The sequence below is a fragment of the Lepisosteus platostomus genome, chromosome 9, assembly GCF_059453375.1.
Source record: "Lepisosteus platostomus isolate fLepPlt1 chromosome 9, fLepPlt1.hap1, whole genome shotgun sequence".
Classification (NCBI taxonomy): Eukaryota; Metazoa; Chordata; class Actinopteri; order Semionotiformes; family Lepisosteidae; genus Lepisosteus; species Lepisosteus platostomus.
Window position 1 is genome coordinate 7,372,019 of NC_142619.1, and position 21,536 is coordinate 7,393,554.

At 37.8% G+C, this 21,536-nt stretch overlaps 1 protein-coding gene across 20 annotated transcripts in view; it reads left to right on the forward strand.

The window, feature by feature from the left end:
- Positions 1-1,971: 1,971 nt before the first annotated feature.
- LOC148654491 (uncharacterized) overlaps positions 1,972-21,536 on the forward strand; it is a 263,900-nt gene continuing 244,335 nt past the window's right edge. For 8 of the 20 annotated variants that reach the window (XR_015941482.1, XR_015941476.1, XR_015941475.1 and 5 more), the window contains exon 1: positions 1,973-2,140. The gene's annotated coding sequence lies outside the window, so the exon portion shown is untranslated. Of the gene's footprint in view, positions 2,141-4,687; positions 4,780-21,536 lie in introns of all 20 variants that reach the window. The other 12 variants (XR_015941464.1, XR_015941463.1, XM_088646744.1 and 9 more) reach the window with 6 other exon arrangements.

Consider the following 21,536-nt stretch of genomic DNA (forward strand, 5'->3'; position numbering starts at 1 on the left):
TTCCAAATCCCAAGATTCAAAATGACTTCTAATAAAATAGGCTGCAGATAATGATGCTTGTAAATGCTACTGCTACTACTTAGAATAATAAAAAAAATGGTAATGACCTTTATTCTTATGGGTGTGGAAGATGTTGCAGTTTCAGGAGCAAATCTTAGAAATCTTAGAGTCTTATAAATCTTAGAAAAGAGCTGTGATGATACCACAGCAAATATGTGCCCTATCTCAGATATATTTTCTAAATGCTAATGTTCTCACTCTGATATCACCCGTGCCAAAGAGATGAGACCAAGAATTGATCTTCACTGCAGCTTAACTTCAAGAAAGTGCACCACACATCGTACGTGTTGTCCTGCAGGAATAAAAGGATGTGAAGGATTTGGTCAGGGATTGTCTAGAGAGACTCCACAGGATCACAGGTACACGTTATTCTTTGAAGGCTTCAGGTTTCAGATGTTGGATTCTGAAAGTCGATCCCGGGTGAGGAACAGACTCAACAACAACTTCACAGATAGCTTCAGCTTGCCATCATGGAGTCTGGAATGTCACAACACTGACTTTGACCTGGGGTCAGACTTTTCCATTATTTGTCCATAATGGGTCTCTGCTGTCCACAAAGAAACATTTCAATTCATCCTGGTAGGCCAACAATAATATATCACATTAAATGGATCATTGTCTGAACTGTTACAGCATTTCATGATGAAACAACTTGACAAAATAACTGAAGGACACAAAAAACGATGTTCAGCTTTGCTTCAAACACAACAAGAAATTTGTTCCATATTTGTCATATTTCTTAGAATGATTAATAAAATTCTCAAATTCTGCTGCCATTAAATGACAGTAGGTGTATGTGCATTTCAAAATACTTCTTTGATTTTAAAGCTGTAGAGAAATATTCGTTTCACAGAGGCTGATACGCAGATACTTTTCATGTGTTATTTTACAAATTGTATACATGATTAAACTGGAACAAAAACTAATTTTAATGCATTTTTCACTTTTTATGCCCTGGTATATTAGGCTTCTGGTTAGCATGTACAAAATATAGACTGTCACATATACGTTTACTTACATACATGGACACAAAATTGGATTCTAAAATTGAACAGGTGGCGAGAGAGACTTTGCACTGGTAGGGATGCTATAAAATGGTTATTCCGTCGCTTCTCTTTTTTTTTTTTCAGACACTTTCTGCTTGCTGGAATGGAAATCCCAGTAGTTAACAGTTGGATTATGCCTCTAGAAGAAGCCTAGTGCATCACTTCACTTTTGTTGAGAGACGTGCCCCTTATTCATTGCAGTATAAGAGCGTTTAAAATTACACTTTAATTCAACACCTGAGCGCATTATTCTGCTGTGGTGATGAGCCTGTATGTGTTAAATGCAATCCAAGTAAAGACTTCCGTATACCTATCGATTCTGCAAAAGTGTATCTTCCCTCTTCGGGAGGATATTTCAGAGACACGAGAATAGGTAGGAACAGAACAAAAATATTGTATATAAAACACGCATTTCTCTAAAGCCTGCATTTTATTTCAACGTAATATAAAAGTACTGCTCTGTATTATAACTGGATTTTATACTTCATACTTGTATTATAAAGTAGTCTTATTTGACTACTTTATTATCATGCCATTTCGATAAGACTTTAATGAAATCTTACTTTGTTCATCCTTTGAGCTTTGGGATAATTGTCATTGATAAGTGTAATTGATTTGACAGTTCCTCTTTCCGTTCAAATTCATTTATCATAGAATAAAAAAAATCCCAGAACTACTGCTGTATTTTTTAAATCTGTATAGGATATTACAGGACACGGTGAAGTTACATTGAAATGCTAAGCCGTGGCTTCAGTTTTTTTTAATAAGAGGTAATGCTTGCCAGTAAATTATATAGATTAAAATCGATCCCATCAATGTGATGACGACCACCACCTAGCGTGCTGTCTCAGTAGTGCATTGCAATTCATGGAAAAAAAGGATAGTAAGTTGGGGCGTCGTCTTTACATTACAGTGACCAATCGGAGTTCTGGCAGAAACTTTGTAAACAACGGAGTTGCACGCTGTCTTTTAACAGCTAAAACAAAGCGAATAGAGTATCACAGGGATCGTCCGGAAGTCGAAGGAGCGTTAAGGTAAGTCCATGTGTTGGATTCTCTCACGTTTCTGTATGTTAAGGTCTTGCGTGCGATCTACAAAGGCAACACGCGTAACAGTAGATGCCTGGTGTCTCATGTTATTCTCCGCTCAAGAGCACGTATTGTGATGTTGGCAGACATCCGGGACGTTCCGTGATGAAAAAGAAGTAAACGTTTAGACCAGAAAGTCTGGCTTCAGGGGAAAAAAAACGAGTTTCCCCCAAAGGTTCTTGACTGCAGAATGCATGTAGTCTTATTTGAATGCTTTGTTTTTTTTTCTTCCACAGTAATATCGGACCTTTCGTTACTAAGTTACAACCTTAACCATAGCCAGCAAGTAGTGTTGCGCAATTTGTTTTGGCGCTTGGGCATTTAAATCGCTGTGCGCCGAAGTGACTGTCCTCGCTTGTCTACCTGTCATTTGTCTTTTTATAGAACCTTGTTTAAAAGTAGGAAACTTCACATTCAGACGGTGTTGCTTCCTAAAAATGCGCAAATCGACAAAGCCAAATCCTTAATGTAGTTGTCTTTCCGGCGTTGTAACATATAGCTATGAAAACAGGTTTACAGCTTAATGTTGATTTATGCACCGACAGTTTATTGGTGTTTCATATCTTCATCTCCATCATCCGTATTATAAAACCTTCAATTAAAACGTGCATCCTAGTCACTGTAGCTAAATATAATTAGAATCCCGAATCTGAAATATTAAAAAAAATATGGAAACATTAAATAATTGTGAAACTCGAGATGTTTTATAACTTTCGTCAGATTTTATTTTGTAAAATTGTTGAATACTACTATGCAGCCAGATTTTTTGAGCGGGCATAATTAGGTTATAGAAAAAAAAATCTGTACGATTGTCGATGTTTTCTGGTTTGTATAAATACATTGTGGTTTCCTCACTAAACTCATATTTATTTATACAGATGCTTTATATTTAGTTATCGAATGCGTGACATTAAGAGGTCATGAACTGATCGTGTCTTTTTTCATTTTCAGTATATATGGTGCTGTACATAAATGGCTGTGATAAAGAAAATAAAAATTCAGCTTACAAGCATTTTAGTATGTAGCTTTAGGTATTAATAGAATATGGAAATGGTGTAGTTATAACAGCACATATTTTACTTTTAGTTGACTGGGTTTTCCATTCAAAGCAAAAATGAACTCACAATGTAACTTTGTGAATTGATTTATTCTGCTATGGAAGCTCCTGTTTTATTCTGGGATACTCTTTCCTCCCTGAACCAAACAAATTGTATTTTGAGTCCTCTAATCAAATAACTGCTGTTAGTCTGTATTCTACAGTATATGCAGTTTTGGGGAAAAGTTGTGTTTTTCATCTTGTAATAATGTTTTTCTAACCACACAGCCTTTATTTTCTTTCTTTAAAAAAAAATGTATAACACTGGACCTATTCACTCCCTAAAGCAAAGGTTTCAAATCTCTTGTCTATGCAAGTGTGATAGGTGTTCTAGGCATTTGAAAGTTTCTGTGGTTTACATTCAGAGAGGGATTGAATCATTCCAGTTCCACTTTACTTAGGCCAGTGTTACTTATTTTTCATTTTTTGTCAGATGTGGATGGTTTAAAAAAAAAAACAAGACACCCTGTTGGATTACCAAAGTAGGGAGACTGACTGCTTAATAGTATAGCCCAGTGTCTATCATTCAAGGGTTCAAGACCCCCTGTGGTTTCTCAGAAACAATAAACCTTTGCAAGTGTGGAAAATCACATTCTTACACCAGAGATCTGCTGGAAAAGTACTAATGGTAGATCTAGTGACCTGTAGATCTTTTGATATGTTCTATCCATACTAAAAATGGAACACTCAGAGAAAAACGGTACTCTTGCTCTATTCTTAATAATAATAATAATTGCTTACACTTATATAGCGCTTTTCTGAACATTCTCCTCCACCCCCACCAATGTGCAGCCCCACCTGGATAATGCGATGGCAGCCATAGTGCATACTCACCACACACCAGCTATCAGTGGGTAGGAGAGGAGAGTGATGAAGCCAATTCATAGAGGGGGATTATTAGGAGGCCATGATTGGTAAGGGCCAATGGAAAATTTGGTCAGGACACTGGGTTACACCCCTACTCTTTTCGAGAAATGCCCTGGAATTTTTAATGACCACAGAGAGTCAGAACCTAGATTTTATGTCTCATCCAAAGGACGGCACCTTTTTACAGTATAGTGTCCCCGTCACCATACTGAGGCATTAGGACCCACACAGACTGCAGAGTGAGCGCCCCCTGCTGGCCCCACTAACACCTCTTCCAGCAGCAACCTTAGTTTTTCCCAGGAGTTCTCCCATTCAGGTACTGGCCAGGGTCACACCTGCTTAGCTTCTGTGGGGTGCCAGTTATGAGTTGCAGAGTGATATGGCTGCTGTAGCACTATGTGAGTCCTAAAGGAAGCCTATAAATACACAGTATGTGGACAGTCCAGGAGAACAGCAAATGGAATTAATGTTAAAAGGAACTGGTGCACATATTGTTAAATATGATTAAGTCAAAAGTTTTTTTATCTCAGATGCTGTTGGGACTCTAAATATATTATTGATTCTCCAAACTCTGAAATGAACATAGAACCAGACATGAGGATACTACTCTTGGATACACAAGGTAATAACAAATAATGATTTTACATTACTTCAATTGGCAGTGATAGCTTGATGTTTGGTGGTGATAATTCTTGTTGGAAATCTCTATAGAAATATCTTTCATACCTATATGATGGTGATATAACATACTTTGATTATCCTAAATAATCTATAAGTAGAGACATCACACAAATTTTGCAGTCAGTGTTCCATATACAGTTACATTTGCAACAAACAGGTATTGAGAATTAATCATTTTTGTTTTTAATGCCTCTCAATATATATGTTTTGTATGATGAGAGTATACATTTTATGATAAACCAAGTGCAAATTACAATGGATTCAGTCCTGGAAAAAATGGGGACAAGTTCAAAATATATGGATTTACTTTTGGTTCCAAGTGAATTCTGTCTTCTATGACAAGCCAACTTACCTGAAAATTATGTAGAGATATTTGTAAAACAATTAAAATATCTACAGTACCTGAAGTCCTTTTAGAGATGTATTTATTTATTTGGGGGCGGAGCTCTGTGGCTAAGGATCTGCGCCTGTGGCTGGAAGGTTGCCAGTTCAAATCCCGCAGCCGGCAGAGGAATCCTACTCCATTGGGCCCCTGAGCAAGGCCCTTAATCCCAACTGCTCCAGGGGTGCCGTACAATGACTGACCCTGTGCTCTGACCCCAGGCTCTCTCCCTGTCCGTGTGTCTGTGTGTCTCATGGAGAGCAAGCTGGGGTATGCGAAAAGACAAATTCCTAATGCAAGAAATTGTATATGGCTAATAAAGTGATGCTAACATTGTTTGACATTAACCAAGCATGGTGTGCGTGTGTGAACCAGCCCCAGGGTGAAGGCCATTTGAACCATCTATACAAGTGTAGAAAATACCATGTCTGTACCATTTCCATCCATACCAGATTAGTAAATATAAATATAGTAATTTAAAATGTCTTATGCACTATATCTATAGTAGCATACTTAGAGAAGATGGGTGGTACAGTGGCACAGTGGTTTGTATTGCTGCCTCACAGCGCTGGGGCCTTGGGTTCAATTTCAGACCTAGGGTGCTAACTGTGTGGAGTTTGTGTGTTCACCCTGTGTTCGCGTGGGTTCCTTCCAGGTTGTTCAGTTTCCTCCCATAGTCCGGATATCAACTGGTAGGTTAATTGGCTTCTGGGAATGTAAGCTCTGGTGTGAGTGTGTGCCTGTGTTTGCCCTGCGGTGGACTGGCATCCTGTCCAAAAGTACTCTGCCTTGTGCCCATTGCAGGCAAGGATAGGCTCCGTCTTCCCCTGAATTGGAAAAAGTGGTTAGAAAATGGAGGCACGGTACTTATAGAACAAGTGAAACTTGCAACCATTGTGTTATCGGCTTATAACATACTATCTCACTTAAATGAGCAAATGAGTAAAGACTGAGGGGCCCGTCAATACTCACAGAAACTGTTTTCCTTGTTTGAATCATCCAGATGCATTTGATAAGATGACAAGCAAAAAAAGTGGAAGCTCTTTGTAAGTCAGATCAAGTAGAAGGTGGAATGACGTACCTTACAGAGCTTATTGAATACTTTGTTCCTTAAGTTGCAACTATTCAGTACCTTGCCATCCATCCATGTTTTTGATCTTCTGTTTACAAGTGACTGAAGCACGTCCAGTGATTCTCAATACTCAGAGTGTTTTTCTTGCCACAGATAACCGACGGGCAACTTGCACATTACGCCCAAGCTGAAATGTTGCTTCATTTCCATCACGACAGACTTCTCTGGTACTTTTGGGTTGTCTCTGGATTGTAGACCGCTTTGTTGTAAACCCTTATTCACTTTTGCCAGAATTATTACATTGCATGGAAGCCGAGCAGTGTCCATTGACTATCACAGAGAAGATACAGTATAGTGCTTAGCCTGCTGCTGACAAGCTCTGACAGACTCTGGCAGAAACCAGAGTTTCAAAGTGACAGTCTTAAAGTGCCTTCAGGCTAGATCAATAGCTGGTTTCTGATACAACGGAGAAAACAAATATACAACATCGCTGTCATACTTTGAATGACATTGTACCATTCTGTGTCACCAGGGCATTTCTGTTTGTAATTGGGGATTTTCCATTCTAAGGATTCATTTACTTTATGATCAAGAAAACGTTTTTTGAGCAGTCATGCTTCAGGGAAAAAAAATGTCAGTCACTGTGCACTCAAGCCACTAAATCTGGATGTATAGAAAGATATTGTTTTGCACAGTTCTTAAGGCAGGCTAATGACTAATGACACACTTTGAAATACTAATGAAAAGTAACAATTGTAAGAACAGTGCAAGTATTTTCTTTTCCTTATACAAGCTAATGTGAGGAGATGTATGCTATATTATCCATCCATGGATAAACACATGAACTGTTTGTTCCTGGTTAGGGTCACAGCAACCTAGAGCAATCCTGGAAGGAAAGAATTTAAAGGCAGGGTCACACATTGAAGAGGATGGTAGGCTATTGCAGGGATCACACACAAACACAGGGACAAAGCAGAACACTCAGATAAAACCCATATAAGTGAGGGAAAACATGCAAACTCCATACAGAAGGACCTACCCCCAGGCTGAAATTGAACCTAATACACAGGAGGCTAATAGGCTGAATACTACCACACTATCACTCTGCCTCATATATTGTCTGTCTTAGAAATATTATAAAGATATTCTTATCTCACAGATAACTGGCCTGATTTCAAAGACCTGCTTTGTTCCTTTGATCAAAAGTTAAGTAATATTACTATTAATAGCATGCATTAATGCTATGTGTTCTATGATGTGTTGCCGTGTGTTCAGCTGCAGGTTAGAATATCAAATTAACATATTGTGTTTATCGTAAAGTATATAGAGTATTGGGAATGTTAAAAAGCAGAAGTATATCATGCAAATCATGTGAACTAAGTTAATAGGTTTTGTGTAAAATGAAGTATTTAGATGTGTGTCAACCCTTTGGACATAACAGGATCTTTAAAATAGGTGGGTCCAGGCCAACGGAGACACAAAACATGCAGACATTCTGTAAGGTTGCAGGAAAAATCAATACACCCCAGCAAAAAAGCAAAACAAAAGCCTAAGCTCCTCTCTGAGCTTCTGATTAACTTCTTTTTGAAGTCCCTATCTAATACAGCCAAGCAGCTAAACCTGCTTTCTGGCCTCAAACAAACAATTCCCAGTTTTCTCCATCAAAACTCTTCACCAAAAAAGAAGCACTTCCCAACCTTATCAACCCCCCAGAAAAGTCACCAGTTCCTTCGATCCACAATCAGTCCTACCCCCTCCTGTGGGCAGCACACAGAAAGGCTCTAGGCTCTGCCCTCTGCCCTCTGCCTCCGTTTACTGCTTTTAAATGGTCACCTGACCAATTGTATTCCTACTTCTGGTCAGGTGACCATGAGCGGCTGCTCATGCTCTTTGAGGTTTCTGGGAAATCTGGTCCCAACAGGGCTGGGCTCTCAAAGGTGGTTAAATTAGTTTTATATACTGTTCAGATTATGTCAATGTGCTGCAGTGTCTACCAGGCAACCCATCAGAAAATGCCACTCTGCATCAAGGCATTTAGATGTATAGGCAGTGATACCATTGTAGGACCAAGTCTGTGGCTCCTAGGAAGAACATTTCACACAATGAATATAGAAATTTTAACAAAGCAAAGAATTCTTCTGTTGATTTCTGGAAACTGATTACTATTGATAATTACAGGCCAGCTTATTTGATCCATTTTTGTTAGTCTGTGTTATTACCTGGTTTCCAAATATTTCCAAGCAGCTACTGTCCTCTGATTGATACTGCTTTGTGCTAATGTGCGTACTGTTTTTAAAGAAACGTTAACTTTTGTACTTTCAAGACCTGCACTGAATTGCATGTAGATTATACCCTGGGGAACGTGACAAAACATTTGGCCATGATGTCCATACAATTCAGGGAATCTGGTTACAATTGGAGAACTAGTCCTCAATTAAAAAAGACCACATGAGCCCTGATAATAAAATCAACCTGTTCATTTTTGCACAGTGCTCTGAGGCATGCTTCACAAAGTCATCATGAAAATCGTTTTAGCTAACACAACCTAGACTCAGTAAACTTTTACAGCAGTCAGTACACTTTCAGAGCGAAGATTTGTGGTACAAAGTAGTGTAGTCCTACCCATTTCTGTTACCATCCAGCCATAAACAAATAGAGCTAGAGTATGACCCTAACCTGCAAGTACTATAGATGCAAAAATGAATCACTAACTCTCATTGCACTACTAGTGAGAGAGCCTTTCATAAATTAGTCACTAGATGAGTGCATTCATTTTTCCTCAAGTCTCTTTGTCACAGCTCCAATATCAGCCTTCTCAGAATCACACTCAGAAATTTGTGTCATATTAGATTTTTCTAACTCGCTTAAGGGTTGATTCTCAGATTTGATTTTGCGAAATGAAATTATACTTGCAGACCTGACATTGACACTGCATGTAATAGTTATTTTCCAGTGTTTCATTCTGTCTACAAAACAAAACAAATCAATGTACTATAACAACTTTCCAATGTGTGAACTGTAGTTCTTGTCCACTGAACTCTCTGGTATTGTACAGGATGAATGGTTCCATTGAAGTAGTCTGCATTTGTAGTATTATCATATTTAGAGATTTATAAATCATTGTAGGCATGTTTCTTAGTAGTATTTTAACTAATATCTTATGTATTATCTACACCCACAATCAATTGATGATGTTTTTAAAATGCCTTACAAATAGAAGGTGTTCTCAATTTTAATGACTCCTTGGTCTCCTCCTGAAATGCCTGAAAATGTTGCTGATTTGATTGGGATGAGATGGCACTGAAAAATAAATATAAATGCATAGCACTTCATCAAAGAAGTGGAATATTCATCATTAATCTACACTTCCTTTTTCAGTAGCTAATTTTGCTGATGCACTGATGCAGCACAGTTCCTTTTAAAGTGCAATGCTACCAAAATAACTAAGTTAATGTCATTTTGTTGTGGGCAGTATCTAGAAAGGATGTGTTTGGTGCACAAGTTTTTGTAGTGTCAGTTTGCTTATAGCCCTTAATTCAGGCGTCTCAGATTGAATTCCTGAAGGGCCTAGTATTCTATTTTAATTGCCTGATGTGAGCAGGAAATTTAACATTTAACTTAATTATACATATATAGGATATTTCTGAAAGCTGGTTACTCTAAACATTCACTTCATTAAAGATCCAGTGTCCTATGAAGCACCTCTGAGCCTAGTTGGAAATATTAAAGTTACACAACTGTTTCAAATTCAGTTTAAACACCTGGCAATTCAAACACGTATCAGAGTTCTGGTGGAAGAAAGAGTAGACTGGAAGACACTAGGTTATCCAGAAATGGACTGGGAGACTCCTGCTTCAGAGAATTTTGAAGTTTGAAGGTTTCAGTCTACTGAAGAAAAACTTGCTCTTGCAAAAAGTCCCAGGTTTCCAATTTCCTTCAAATTTCTCAGTTTAGAATATTTGGCAACCAGTCAGAGTACGAGAGGAAAAAGAAATGACACCTATGGACCTAACCTCTCTGCTTAAAGCAACAATTATTAGGACATATGTTTCTTTGTGTACATGTGAGCAGTGAGCCACCACTTATTTAAAGTGACATCTGTGTTTGTGATAAGGTGCTTGGCTAAACTTTTCTGATTTTCATCGTCAAGATTTCAGTTTCGACCACATTATGTTTAAAAAAAAAATACAAACAAGGTTTCACTTCAGCCAGCTGACATGACTGGTGCGACATGGAGATGAGAGATGAGGGCAGATGTGTTTACATGTTTTTTACACCCCTGCACAGGATGTGGGCACAGGCTTTAGCACAGACTGTTTCTTTTGCACGGATAAATTTAGTGAACATATTTCGACTACAGATCCCTCTTTAGAGAGGCAGTTGAGAAGCTGCTTCCTGAATAAAAAATGGCTCTGAAAATGGCACCTGGCTGTAATGACAGAATAGGTAAAATGTTAGCACACTTGTGATGTAAATGTGGTCTGGAAGTTGTGAAAGGGTAAATGTCTGCTTGATAATTGTCTCTTGATTATGTGCAGATGTTAAAGGTGCAGAGTATTATGCTAAGGTATGAAATGGATTACAATGAAAGCCCATCCATACATTTTCTAACCATTTCTTCCTATTCATGGTCACAGGGGGGAGCCAGAGCCTATCTCAGCAAGCTACGGGTTCAAGGTAGGGTGCACCCTGGATTGAGTGTCAGTCCATCACAGGACAGACAGACAGAAACACAGCCACGCACAAAAGGGACAATTGTTCCAGCTATGGATGGCGTGCAAGGCAGAACACGCTCTAAACGGGACAAGAGTCGATCGAAAGACACATAGAGACACAGACATGTACACACTCACACCAGGGCCAATTTTCCCAGAAGTCAGTTAACTACCAGTATGTCTGAGGGGAAACCAGAGCACTCAGGAAAAACCCATGTGCCCACAAGAACATACAAACTCCATGCAGATAGCACCCCAGGTCCAGAATTGGACCCAGAGCTCCAGAACTGCGAAGCAGCAATGTTAACCACTATACTACCATGCCATGCCACCACACCAAATGTAAAATCATAGACGTTGTCCATAAAATAGTTCCTAACACCCCACTGTGGGACTCTGCTTGGGAATAGAGTTTTGTAATTTCAGTAGCCATGTGACATTTGTCCAGATTAACAACAGAACCGTTAAACGTTAACCAATTTCTGGGTTAAATGACAAATAGAATGTGAAACTGCAACCGTTGTAAAGATAACATGGGAAAAAAAACACCCAAAAATGGCTTCAAATGTTGTTTCTCATATAGTGCTAGGATGCAGGATTTTGAGAAACCATTTTATGATCAAAGATTACATTATCTTTATGACTGTAAACCTTGGTATATTTATTGTAGAATATCAACATTCTTGCCACAGTTTTGCTGTGATTTAGACCACAGTGATTTCCTATGGGTTCTCTTCTTTTTAGATATCCTATGGACCAGTGTAGCTAAAGATAGTGAATTCATAGGTAAACAGAAAAGCCATAGTGAAACTTCTGTAAAACCATGGCATGAACATAAAACTCCCATGGTTAATGTTCCATGCAACCTGTCAGCAAATACTTGTAGTGATCAAGGTTCATTTACAGTCAGTTATTTATATTTATGATTATCTTCAGCATGACGGAAAAGTAAAAGGTGGTTAAGGGGTGAAAATAAGGTCTGCAACTGTGACTGAGATTATAATAGGAAAACAGTTGCTCATTTACTGAATACAACTAAAATGGGTTTCTGAATTACTTTGTTCACAATTTAATCTGTAGTTAATTTGAATTGTTTTGCTGTAATGGGAAGAAATTTGGGACCTACTGCCTGAATATACTCTGAAACCAAGTCAATAACAACAATGAATTTAACACCTTTGCTGTTGTGTTAAAAGGCTCTACATGAGTCATGCAAAGTGCTGTACAGCTTGGGCTGGAACTGCTGTCTGCAGACATTGACATCGCGCCTGCTTCTCACGGCTTTGTTTGTGGTTTCTTATATTGAGTATTACCAGAGTGCCAGCTGGCTGTCCACACAATACGCATACGGAGCCAGGTGAACCGTTTCTTGATGCAGACGGTTATTTGAAGCTTTCAACCCCCTGTTAAACCTGAATCATGCCTCCCCTTTGCCCATGTACAGAGGTTAAAATCAAATAATTGTGCAACTGGTGTACGAGTCAGAGATACATCTGAGATGGACATTCTCTGCTAATTTTAAGTTCTGTGATTTGCTTTGAATCTTTTGAGGCTGACAACTGCTCTGAGCCTGTGTGATCAAGAAAATCCTGCACTTTGTGTGTTACTTTGGTCAATCCACATTCTAGTCTTTAGCCTATTCAACTCCATCTTTTATTAGATTCAGCCTAAAAATGTATTATGTTTACTCGGATAGCATTTTAGCAGGATTTAGTGCTGCAAATTGACCAGTGTTTATCATAAGCCCTTGATTGATTGATAGTCCATAATTGTGCCCACGATTATGATATGTGATAGTCCATAAGGTTTCATAGTAAGTGGTGTAGACCTGTATCTGTCTAGACTTTCACTTGCATTGGCTTGTGCACAATGTGTGTCAAGGAAATTATGGCACACCTCCAGCAATCCTAAAGGAGTGATGCTCTCACCTAGGAGTGAAGAAGAAGGAGAAATCCTCTTCTGCATAATGATATAAAAGCCCTCCTTTCCTAAACCATCACTTCTGCAACCCCAGAAGAAAGTGCAGGAATCAATTGATCGCCTTAGACAATATAGCACCTACCTCACCACATGAGATGGTCCTGTGCAGTTGTAAACCAAAGCTCAAGGTCTGCAAGGCTCATTGCTGCACTGAGCTGAAGAGGCACTGTAAAGTCTGGGTTAATGTGGAAAAAAAGGTGTTTTTACACTGAGGACATTTAAACTTACACTTAATTTTACTTAATTAACTTACTTACTTAATTTTAACACTTATGGCCAGCAGCCATATCACTCTGCAACTCACAACTGGCAACCCACTGAAGCTCAGCAGGTGTGAGCCTGGTCAGTGCCTGGATAGGAGACCTCCTGGGAAAAATTAAGGTTGCTGCTGGAAGAGGTGTTATTGGGCCAGCAGGGGGCACTCACCCTGAGGTCCATGTTGGTCCTAATGCCCCAGTATAGTGACGCACTATGGCTGCTGTTGCATCATCCAGGTAAATTCTGAACATTGGTGGTAGTAGAAGGGCATTACCTGTAAAGTGCTTTGAGTGGAGTGTTCAGAAAAGTGCTATATAAGTGTAAGCAATTATTATTAATGGCTACTTTTACTGAGCTCCAGCTTCCCCGAAATTTGACTAACTTCGGTGGATTTATTTACTTTTTTGGCCAAATCCCAGGGGCACATGGCACAAACTACTGTTGTGTGGCAAGAAAAACAAAGTGTTAATCCCAGAAATAGTTTCCTTCCATTTTGTAACTCCTGCTGTGTTTCCTTGTCTATGAATATTAGTATTTTAATTCCGTGCACTTCACACATGAAGTGGCATCCGAAGCCACATTATCAGCTGTCAGAAGGGCACACAAATATATAACAAATATTAAATAGCAAGTGCAGGTTTTTTATGTGACAGCTGGAGGGTTGAGTGACGGTTACTAGTTGGTTCAGTGAGCAGGGCTTTTCTATTGAGTTTCCACTGAGGTGTGAAACCAGAGTCAACTTCACTTCTGTGGAGTGTTTGAACTCTGAGCTGTCTGCATCAGATTGACTGAAAGCTACAAAGTCAAAAACAAAGTGAAACTGGATGTATGAGTGTCTAAAGTCTATATCTTTGTGTATATAAAGTAACACTGAAAGATATGTCCCTTTTACAAAAATATAAACATTTATGTTTCATGGCACGGCATTTCAAACATTTGTGGGCTGAACGACCTTTTCTCCTTTTTTGTTTCAATTTTGTTACCCAAAAAGAAGAGAACAAAGTGAACAAAAACGCAACCACACCCCCGCCTTCCCCTGTTTTGTGATGTTTGTTTGACCTGAAAGTATGGTGAAGTTTCCAAGGGCAGAATCTTTCTTGGAAATCAGAGTCTGTGGCTTAAAAGCTGGACCCAGTTTTGAATCTCTTGCCACTTGGTAAATCTATCCAATGCTTTTCTGTTTCAACCCCCCTAGTAAGTTTTCAATCATGTAGAGAGTGATATTGTTATCATTCAATAATCAATTAAGACCATTTAAAATAAACATCAAAAACATCCCTTACTGAGAACTACCAATGGCTTTCAGTTTACAGAAGTGACTGAGCAAATCACACATTTACGAGAAACTGCAATTCAGTTCAATACAGGCAGAGAGGAAGTTCCTAAGTACTGACAGGGGAAGTTTATTCCTGTTGACAAGAAATAGTTAAATCTTGTTTGCAGTTGACTAACATCAGTTAGTTCTTGCAAGAATGCTACACTTTTTTAATAGTGATAATGTGGACACAGAGACACGCAGACAAACACATATTAATGTGTATGTATGTAAGCACAACTTGAAGACTCAGATTAAATTGATATAATGATTGGTATTGTTATTGAGTTTTCCGAAGTAAAAATTGAAGTTTATTTTGTGTTTGATGCATATGGCATTTGAAATGTGCTGTAATCTAACGTAAACAGTGCATGTGTTGTTGAATGAAATGTGTATAAAGTGCAGTGTGCCATTTAAAAATGTCATCCGTAATTGAATTAATTGTAAGACAGCCTAAGGTCTTAGTTTTAAGAAGATCATTCTTAAACCATAATTTCCTATTGATTTTGGGTTCCCTTATCAGTATTCTATTTGAAAGTTCACAAAACCTGAAATATTCTGTCATTCCACGTTTTGTTTTCCCCAAGCATTAGGAAGATCAGTAAACTTCAAAATCTAAGGATATAGATATCTGTTGAATTTATTTTGAAAAGAACAGTGGGTTGAAGTGCAATTTGAAAAAGTGCCTTTCTCGTCTGAAATAATCACACAGACTTTGGCTCTTTTTTTTAATGGACTTAATGATGTTTAAATGTAAAACGTGGAAATCGTGCTTCTCCTTTCAGCAATGTCAGTGCCTCTTTTTTTTTTTAGTGTGATTTTGGAGAAAATTTCCCTGGGTTAACCAGTCTGTCAATGAGCAGGATATGACATGTGAAGCTATCTCAGAAGCAGCTGATTAACAGTACACCGCGGCCACCTGAAGGTTACCAGAAATGATATGACATCAGTGCTTCCTGCAGCTCATCATGTGCTCTGTTCAACGGGCTCTTTCCTCAAAGCCTGTTAGTAAAGTGAAGAAATGTTTGAAATTGAAATGAAATGTTTGCATACAGTGAGCATCTGTAACACCAGCACTGAACTGAACCTAATTGTTTTACTTGTTCTTATGTCTTTTAAAACTGGTAAGGTAGCACAGAGAAGTATCTTTTAATAATAATAATAATAATTGCTTTCACTTATATAGCACTTTTCCACTTAAAGCGCTTTACAAGTAATGGGGACTCCCCTCCACCACCACCAATGTGCAGCATCCACTTGTACCCAGTTTAATAGGGTTTTAATGTGACAGAAAAAAAAAGAACAGCTGTCAACAAAACTTGTTTTGTTTTGCCCTGAATTGAAATCTATATATAGTGCAATGTCATATGATATAACTGCACTAGTTCCTTTGTTGCAGACGTGTCATTGGTTTGTTGCTTGGTTCCAGACCATGGTAAAGTAGGTCACACTTAAAGCACAGTGCAAACCCCAACTTTAGCGCATGCCAGAGTTTTGTGTTCATTGTTTCTTGTTTTGCTTAATTAGAGAAGAAAGACACTTCAGCACCGGTGATGCTGGTGTTTGGTAAGCCCTTGTGCATCAAACCATCTCAAAGAAGTACCAACTGTCTCAACGGTACAAACCGTCTCAAATAAGTGATAAATGAGTAAAGGTTTATTCCACGCTGAAAAGTAGAAGAAACAGCATTTAGTCTGTTGAGTGTTCTTCAGGTGTGAGAAGGCTCAGAAGCTTAAATGTATTGTGTTACGTTTCAGCGTGGAATTAAACTACACTTGTTCTTTTGCTGCCAATATACACTGATGCAGCTCCCCCACTCAAACCTAAATAATAAACAGCCACTTTTGTAACTAAATCCTTTTTATTTGGTAGCCAACCATAGCGCACACAAATATCCATCCTTCCATTTTCTAACGGCTTTATCCAGCAAGCAGCGGGTGCACCCTGGAAGGGGCACAGTCCATCTTAGCGCAAACAGACACACACATCACACGCGCTGTGTTGTTTAAGATCATCACGTAATGTACTGATAGAAAGGAAGACGCTGGAGATTCCAATGTAGGAGTTATCAGATCACACCAGGGCCAATTTTCACAGAAGCCAATTAACCTACCAGTATGTCTTGGGATTGTGGGAGGAAATCCACTTGAACACTGGAACATACAAACTCCACACAGATAGCACCCCAGGTATTGAACCCAGGATGCCACAGTGCCACCAAAACACTAGCAAATATGAGGAGGGTTACTACTTTGCAGTGCACCTTTAGCCTCATGGTGTGGTCGACGTACATTACTGATCTGCAAGAGTACAGCCCAGTCCTGGCACAGAATGCCATAGATTCCTTCTGGCGTTTTTTGGTGACCATTTATGAATATTTTACACACTTTCCCTGAACTGCATTGACTGACTCTCTTCATCCTTCCATTATTCACAAGCCATACGAACATGTGTAACGTGTAACAAAATGCTGCTTCCTTTGATCAAGCCTTTGACCTTGTAACAGATAGGTGGAAATCCCTCTGGACAATTTTTTTTTATGTGAAGAGAGAGGTTCTCAGATATAAACTGTCAGCTGTAACTCCATTGATGGTGATTGAGGTGACACAATTCCCTAGTCTCAACGTATCCCACCATTAAACCGTCTGAGTTAAATCTCTTTATACCGCTTACAGCTAATTCTAAAATTAAAACTTAAGAATGCTGTTGATGGATTGTTTTAATTTATCATTTGAGAGTTTCAATGATTTTGGGTGTCCTCTAGTTTATCCATACCACGTGTATGAATATGTAGACCAGATACTGTACTACTGCACTGTTTCAAGCCGGCAGCCTTATCACCCTGTAACTCACAACTGGCAACCCACTGGAGCTCAGCAGGTGTGAGCCTGGTCATTACTGGATGGGAGACCTCCTGCGAAAAACTAAGGTTGCTGCTGGAAGAGGTGTTAGTAGGGCCGGTAGAGGGCGCTCACCCTGCAGTCTGTGTGGGTCCTGTTGCCCCAGTATAGTGATGGGGAAACTATATTCTAAAAAGGTGCTGTCCATCGGATGAGATGTAAAACTGAGGCCCTGACTCTCTGTGGTCATTAAAAATCACAGGGTGTTTTTTGAAAAGAGTAGGGGTGTTACTGGCCAGATTTTCCCCCTGGCCTTTACCAATCACTCTGTTCTCCCCAGTGATAGCTAATGTGTGGTGAGAGTACTGGCACACTATGGCTGCGGTTGCATCATCCAGGTGGGGACTACATGCTTATGGTGGTGAAGGGGAGTCTCCACTACCTGTAAAGCCCTTTGAGTGGAGTGCCAGAAAAGTTCTATGTAAGTGTAAGCAATTATTGTTATTGGGTGGATATAGATCTTACCTTTTGTCTACGACTTAAGCTGATCATCTATGAAGAACAGCAGAAATGGGATATATGTGATACCCCAGCTCACACTTGCACTCATTTTTGTAAAATGAATTTAATATTTATGACATTCTATATAAAAAGTAAATTATATATCCGATTTTCAGATTTTGATGATAAAATGTTCTGCCAGAAGGCTTTCTCAACAGTGCTTAAAAAAGGAAATTGCGACATCTAGTGGAAGATGTACTCTTTCAATTAAATACTGAATAATTCTCAATGTCAGTACTATCCTCTGCTCCTGAGACCGAATTTTGTCCTTGTTGAGACCAGATATGTCTGTCTACATAGAGCAACCATTTATATTTCAATTAGACTTATCTAAAATCGTAGTATCGTATATTTGATTTTTATTTGAGAAAAGCTGTCTTCAGGTGAGTTTGAGAAAGGATGGAGAAGTGTCCAGGTTGTTTATACGTGGTCAGGGTTTGGGATGTTATACCTGCCCAAGCCTGAAAAAAGATCATCCTGGAACACTGTAGAAGATCATCCTGGAAGACTGTAGAGAGTCTATGGGCATTACCTGCACACAGACCTGAAACCCCTCCCTGCTATTAGTGCAAGCACCTCTAGGGGCAGTAAGGTGATGTGAACTGGTGCTTTTAAATCTAAACTGGCGGAGCATATAGAGGACATGTACAGGTTTACCACGGTATATGCAGATGTGTTTTAGGTTAAATATGATATTTAAGAATCACCGTACCATTTGGAATATTCATTTTTTGTAGTATTAAGTGTTCATCTTTAGCTTCAAAACTGTTAAGGTGACTAGAATTGTATGCAATAGTAATGATTACTTTAGTCAGAAGTTCTTGAGTAAATAAGTACTTATTTTGCCAGCTGTTTTTGTGTTTCTGGCATCTGGAGGATTTTGACTGAATTGGAAGTTACTCAGGCGTTAATTCCCATTGGCTTCATGCCTTATTTGTCATGGATGATTTTTGCCAATAAAAGTTCTTGGTCTTTTAGTATTAGAATATATTGGATGTATATCTTATTACTTGTTTCGATAAATGAACCAACATTTAGTATTTACGTACAATTAGGCTGATGCAGCACAGTTTTGCTGAAGCTTGTTGAGCAGTGGTTTCATGTTAAGACTGCGTTCATCAGCATCATTTCAGGTTTGCAAGATTAAACTTGTAGGTTTATATTATATATAAATGTGCCACCCCTCTGAGTCTTTTAAGAAAACAAAAGCATTTGTCCAACTCGAGTTTACAGTTGATCCCTTTTTCGTGGGACATATATGTTAGATCTAGATAAGTTACCTAATCACATACACACATACACACATACACAACTCAACAAGCATTGTTGTACAGAAGCAGACACACTGCTCTCCTGATTATGGAGCTGTGTGCTTTGGAAACAAGTTACTAATTTTACTCATTTGGGAAACAGTGACAAACACAGTAACTTGACATATTTTTAGAAAACGTTGCCCCACTTATATCTTTACTTTATATGTTCAATTTGTGTTGCTACTGCTGTAGCACAAGCTACAGGTTTAAATAGTATAAACCGCAAACAAGTAGAAAAGATTAATTTTAATGTACTGTTATGTCTCCTGCACATCAGCTTCATAGAGGCTACATAACCAAGTTACAATAACATACATAATCCTTTGGAATCCTTTTCCAGATGCTTAGCTATTCATGATGACCCTAATCATAATCCTAGCTTAACGTTTAACACATGTCATGACCCTCAACCCTGGCAAATAGTATGCATTATTGCACACATACTGTATGTTATTGTTTTATGGAACAATAGTCAAAAACAACTGTGACCTACATTCAGTGTAGGTATAGTATTATATCTACCATCTATGACGATACATTTAAAAGAAGTAAGGGCCATTTGAAAAGGTAAAACAAAACCTTCAAAAAGTCAAGTCCTTTATGTGTGTTTTGATTTTGCATGTCTATTTTATTTAGGTTGTTTTTGGAAGTTAAGAGCCTGGGATTTATCTGATGCATTAATCAGATGAGATGATTATTATTGTCAAAAAAGGTTTTCAGTGTTTTTTTGCTAATTGCTACTCAGGGTAACTGGTTAATGGTCACTCATAGACCCCTGTGTTAAGACGGAAAACTGCAAACATTATTAGCTGACATTTCCTGCACAGGTTTTATGTCCATTTTTTGTTCATTTCCTGGACAGAAGTTGGGAAAAATCACTTAATGGTGAAAGTGCCTTTTTCCTGAATTGAGCAGAAAAAGTGTTAAGTAGAAAAATTGACATAATTAACCTTTTGCTTTGTGCAGAAAATGTAAAAATCCCTATTCTTTTTAATGTGATTATTAATTCTTTATACAATTATTCATTCTTATTAGTTATAATTATGCTTATTAATTTAACATTAAAAATGTAAGGCTTTTAAATTGAGTCTTGTATGTATTTCTTAAATCCTTTAGTTTATAAATGAAATGTAGTGATTTGGTTTATTGTAGGGATATAGATTAAAATCATTACATTTTCAAATAAATTTTTTAATGTGCTGTGGTCAATTGTGTTGAGCCTCATAAGTGTACATGTTGGACATTTTATTAAACTTATTGTTGTGTTGGTCATAGCTGCAGAAGAATAAATCAATGTAATTATTTCTACTATTTAAGCTGTAGAAGCTACATATAATATTAAGACTGATATAATTTACAACTTATTTTACATTCAATTTCTCTTTGATTTCCTTTGAAGATGTTTGCAACAAATGCACATAACTTTTGTGATATATGATGGTTGATAAATGTAGTGCTATAAAACATATAATAATATCTCTACAATTAAATTCTCCTTTTGCAAGGTCCCTTTAAAGAGGAGATGCAGATGTTATAACACTTTTTGATTTCAGTAAAAGAATCTCAATGCTTAAATGAGACAAACAGATTTTTTTTTCAGTTTCAAGGTACAGGGTTCATTATTTCCTTTCAACCTAAATCTAACAAGACACAATGTACATGTGGAAAAGAGAAATTATTATTTTTTCTCAGTTTAGGAAAAAGTAAAGAAATTTGTCACCTGAAGAAAAATATACCTTTGAAAGGTGCCCTGTCAGTTATTCAACATTTGTAATTCTTGAGTATTTTTTGTAGCTCATTTGTAGAATTTGTAGATTTTTTTTTTTGTTTTTTATAAGGGGCTTGACTTAAAAGTGAAAATAATAATAACGTGTAAAATAGAAACTGATTCTGTGGTCAGGATGAGTGCTTTTAGTTTCACTGGTCTAATTTGGTTATGAAACCAAGCTGATTTATTTAAACAATGGGTAAAATGTTAAGTCTTTACTCTTGGTAATATTATTCAGTTTTTCTTAGGTAACTTGTTTTTTTTATAAACTCACAGCCATTGTTTCAGTTTTCTTGCTGAAGCTGAAGCAAATAAATAAACTGCATTGTACTGGAAATAAAATAGAAAAGTAATCTAAAACAAACAGATCAAATAATTTGTTTGGGTTTAATCTCTTTTAAATTTTCTTCATTTGCATTTGATTCTTTAAATTGAAATAGCTTTATGGTGTTAAGTAATTCTAACTCATTTATAATAAAATAATATAATCATAT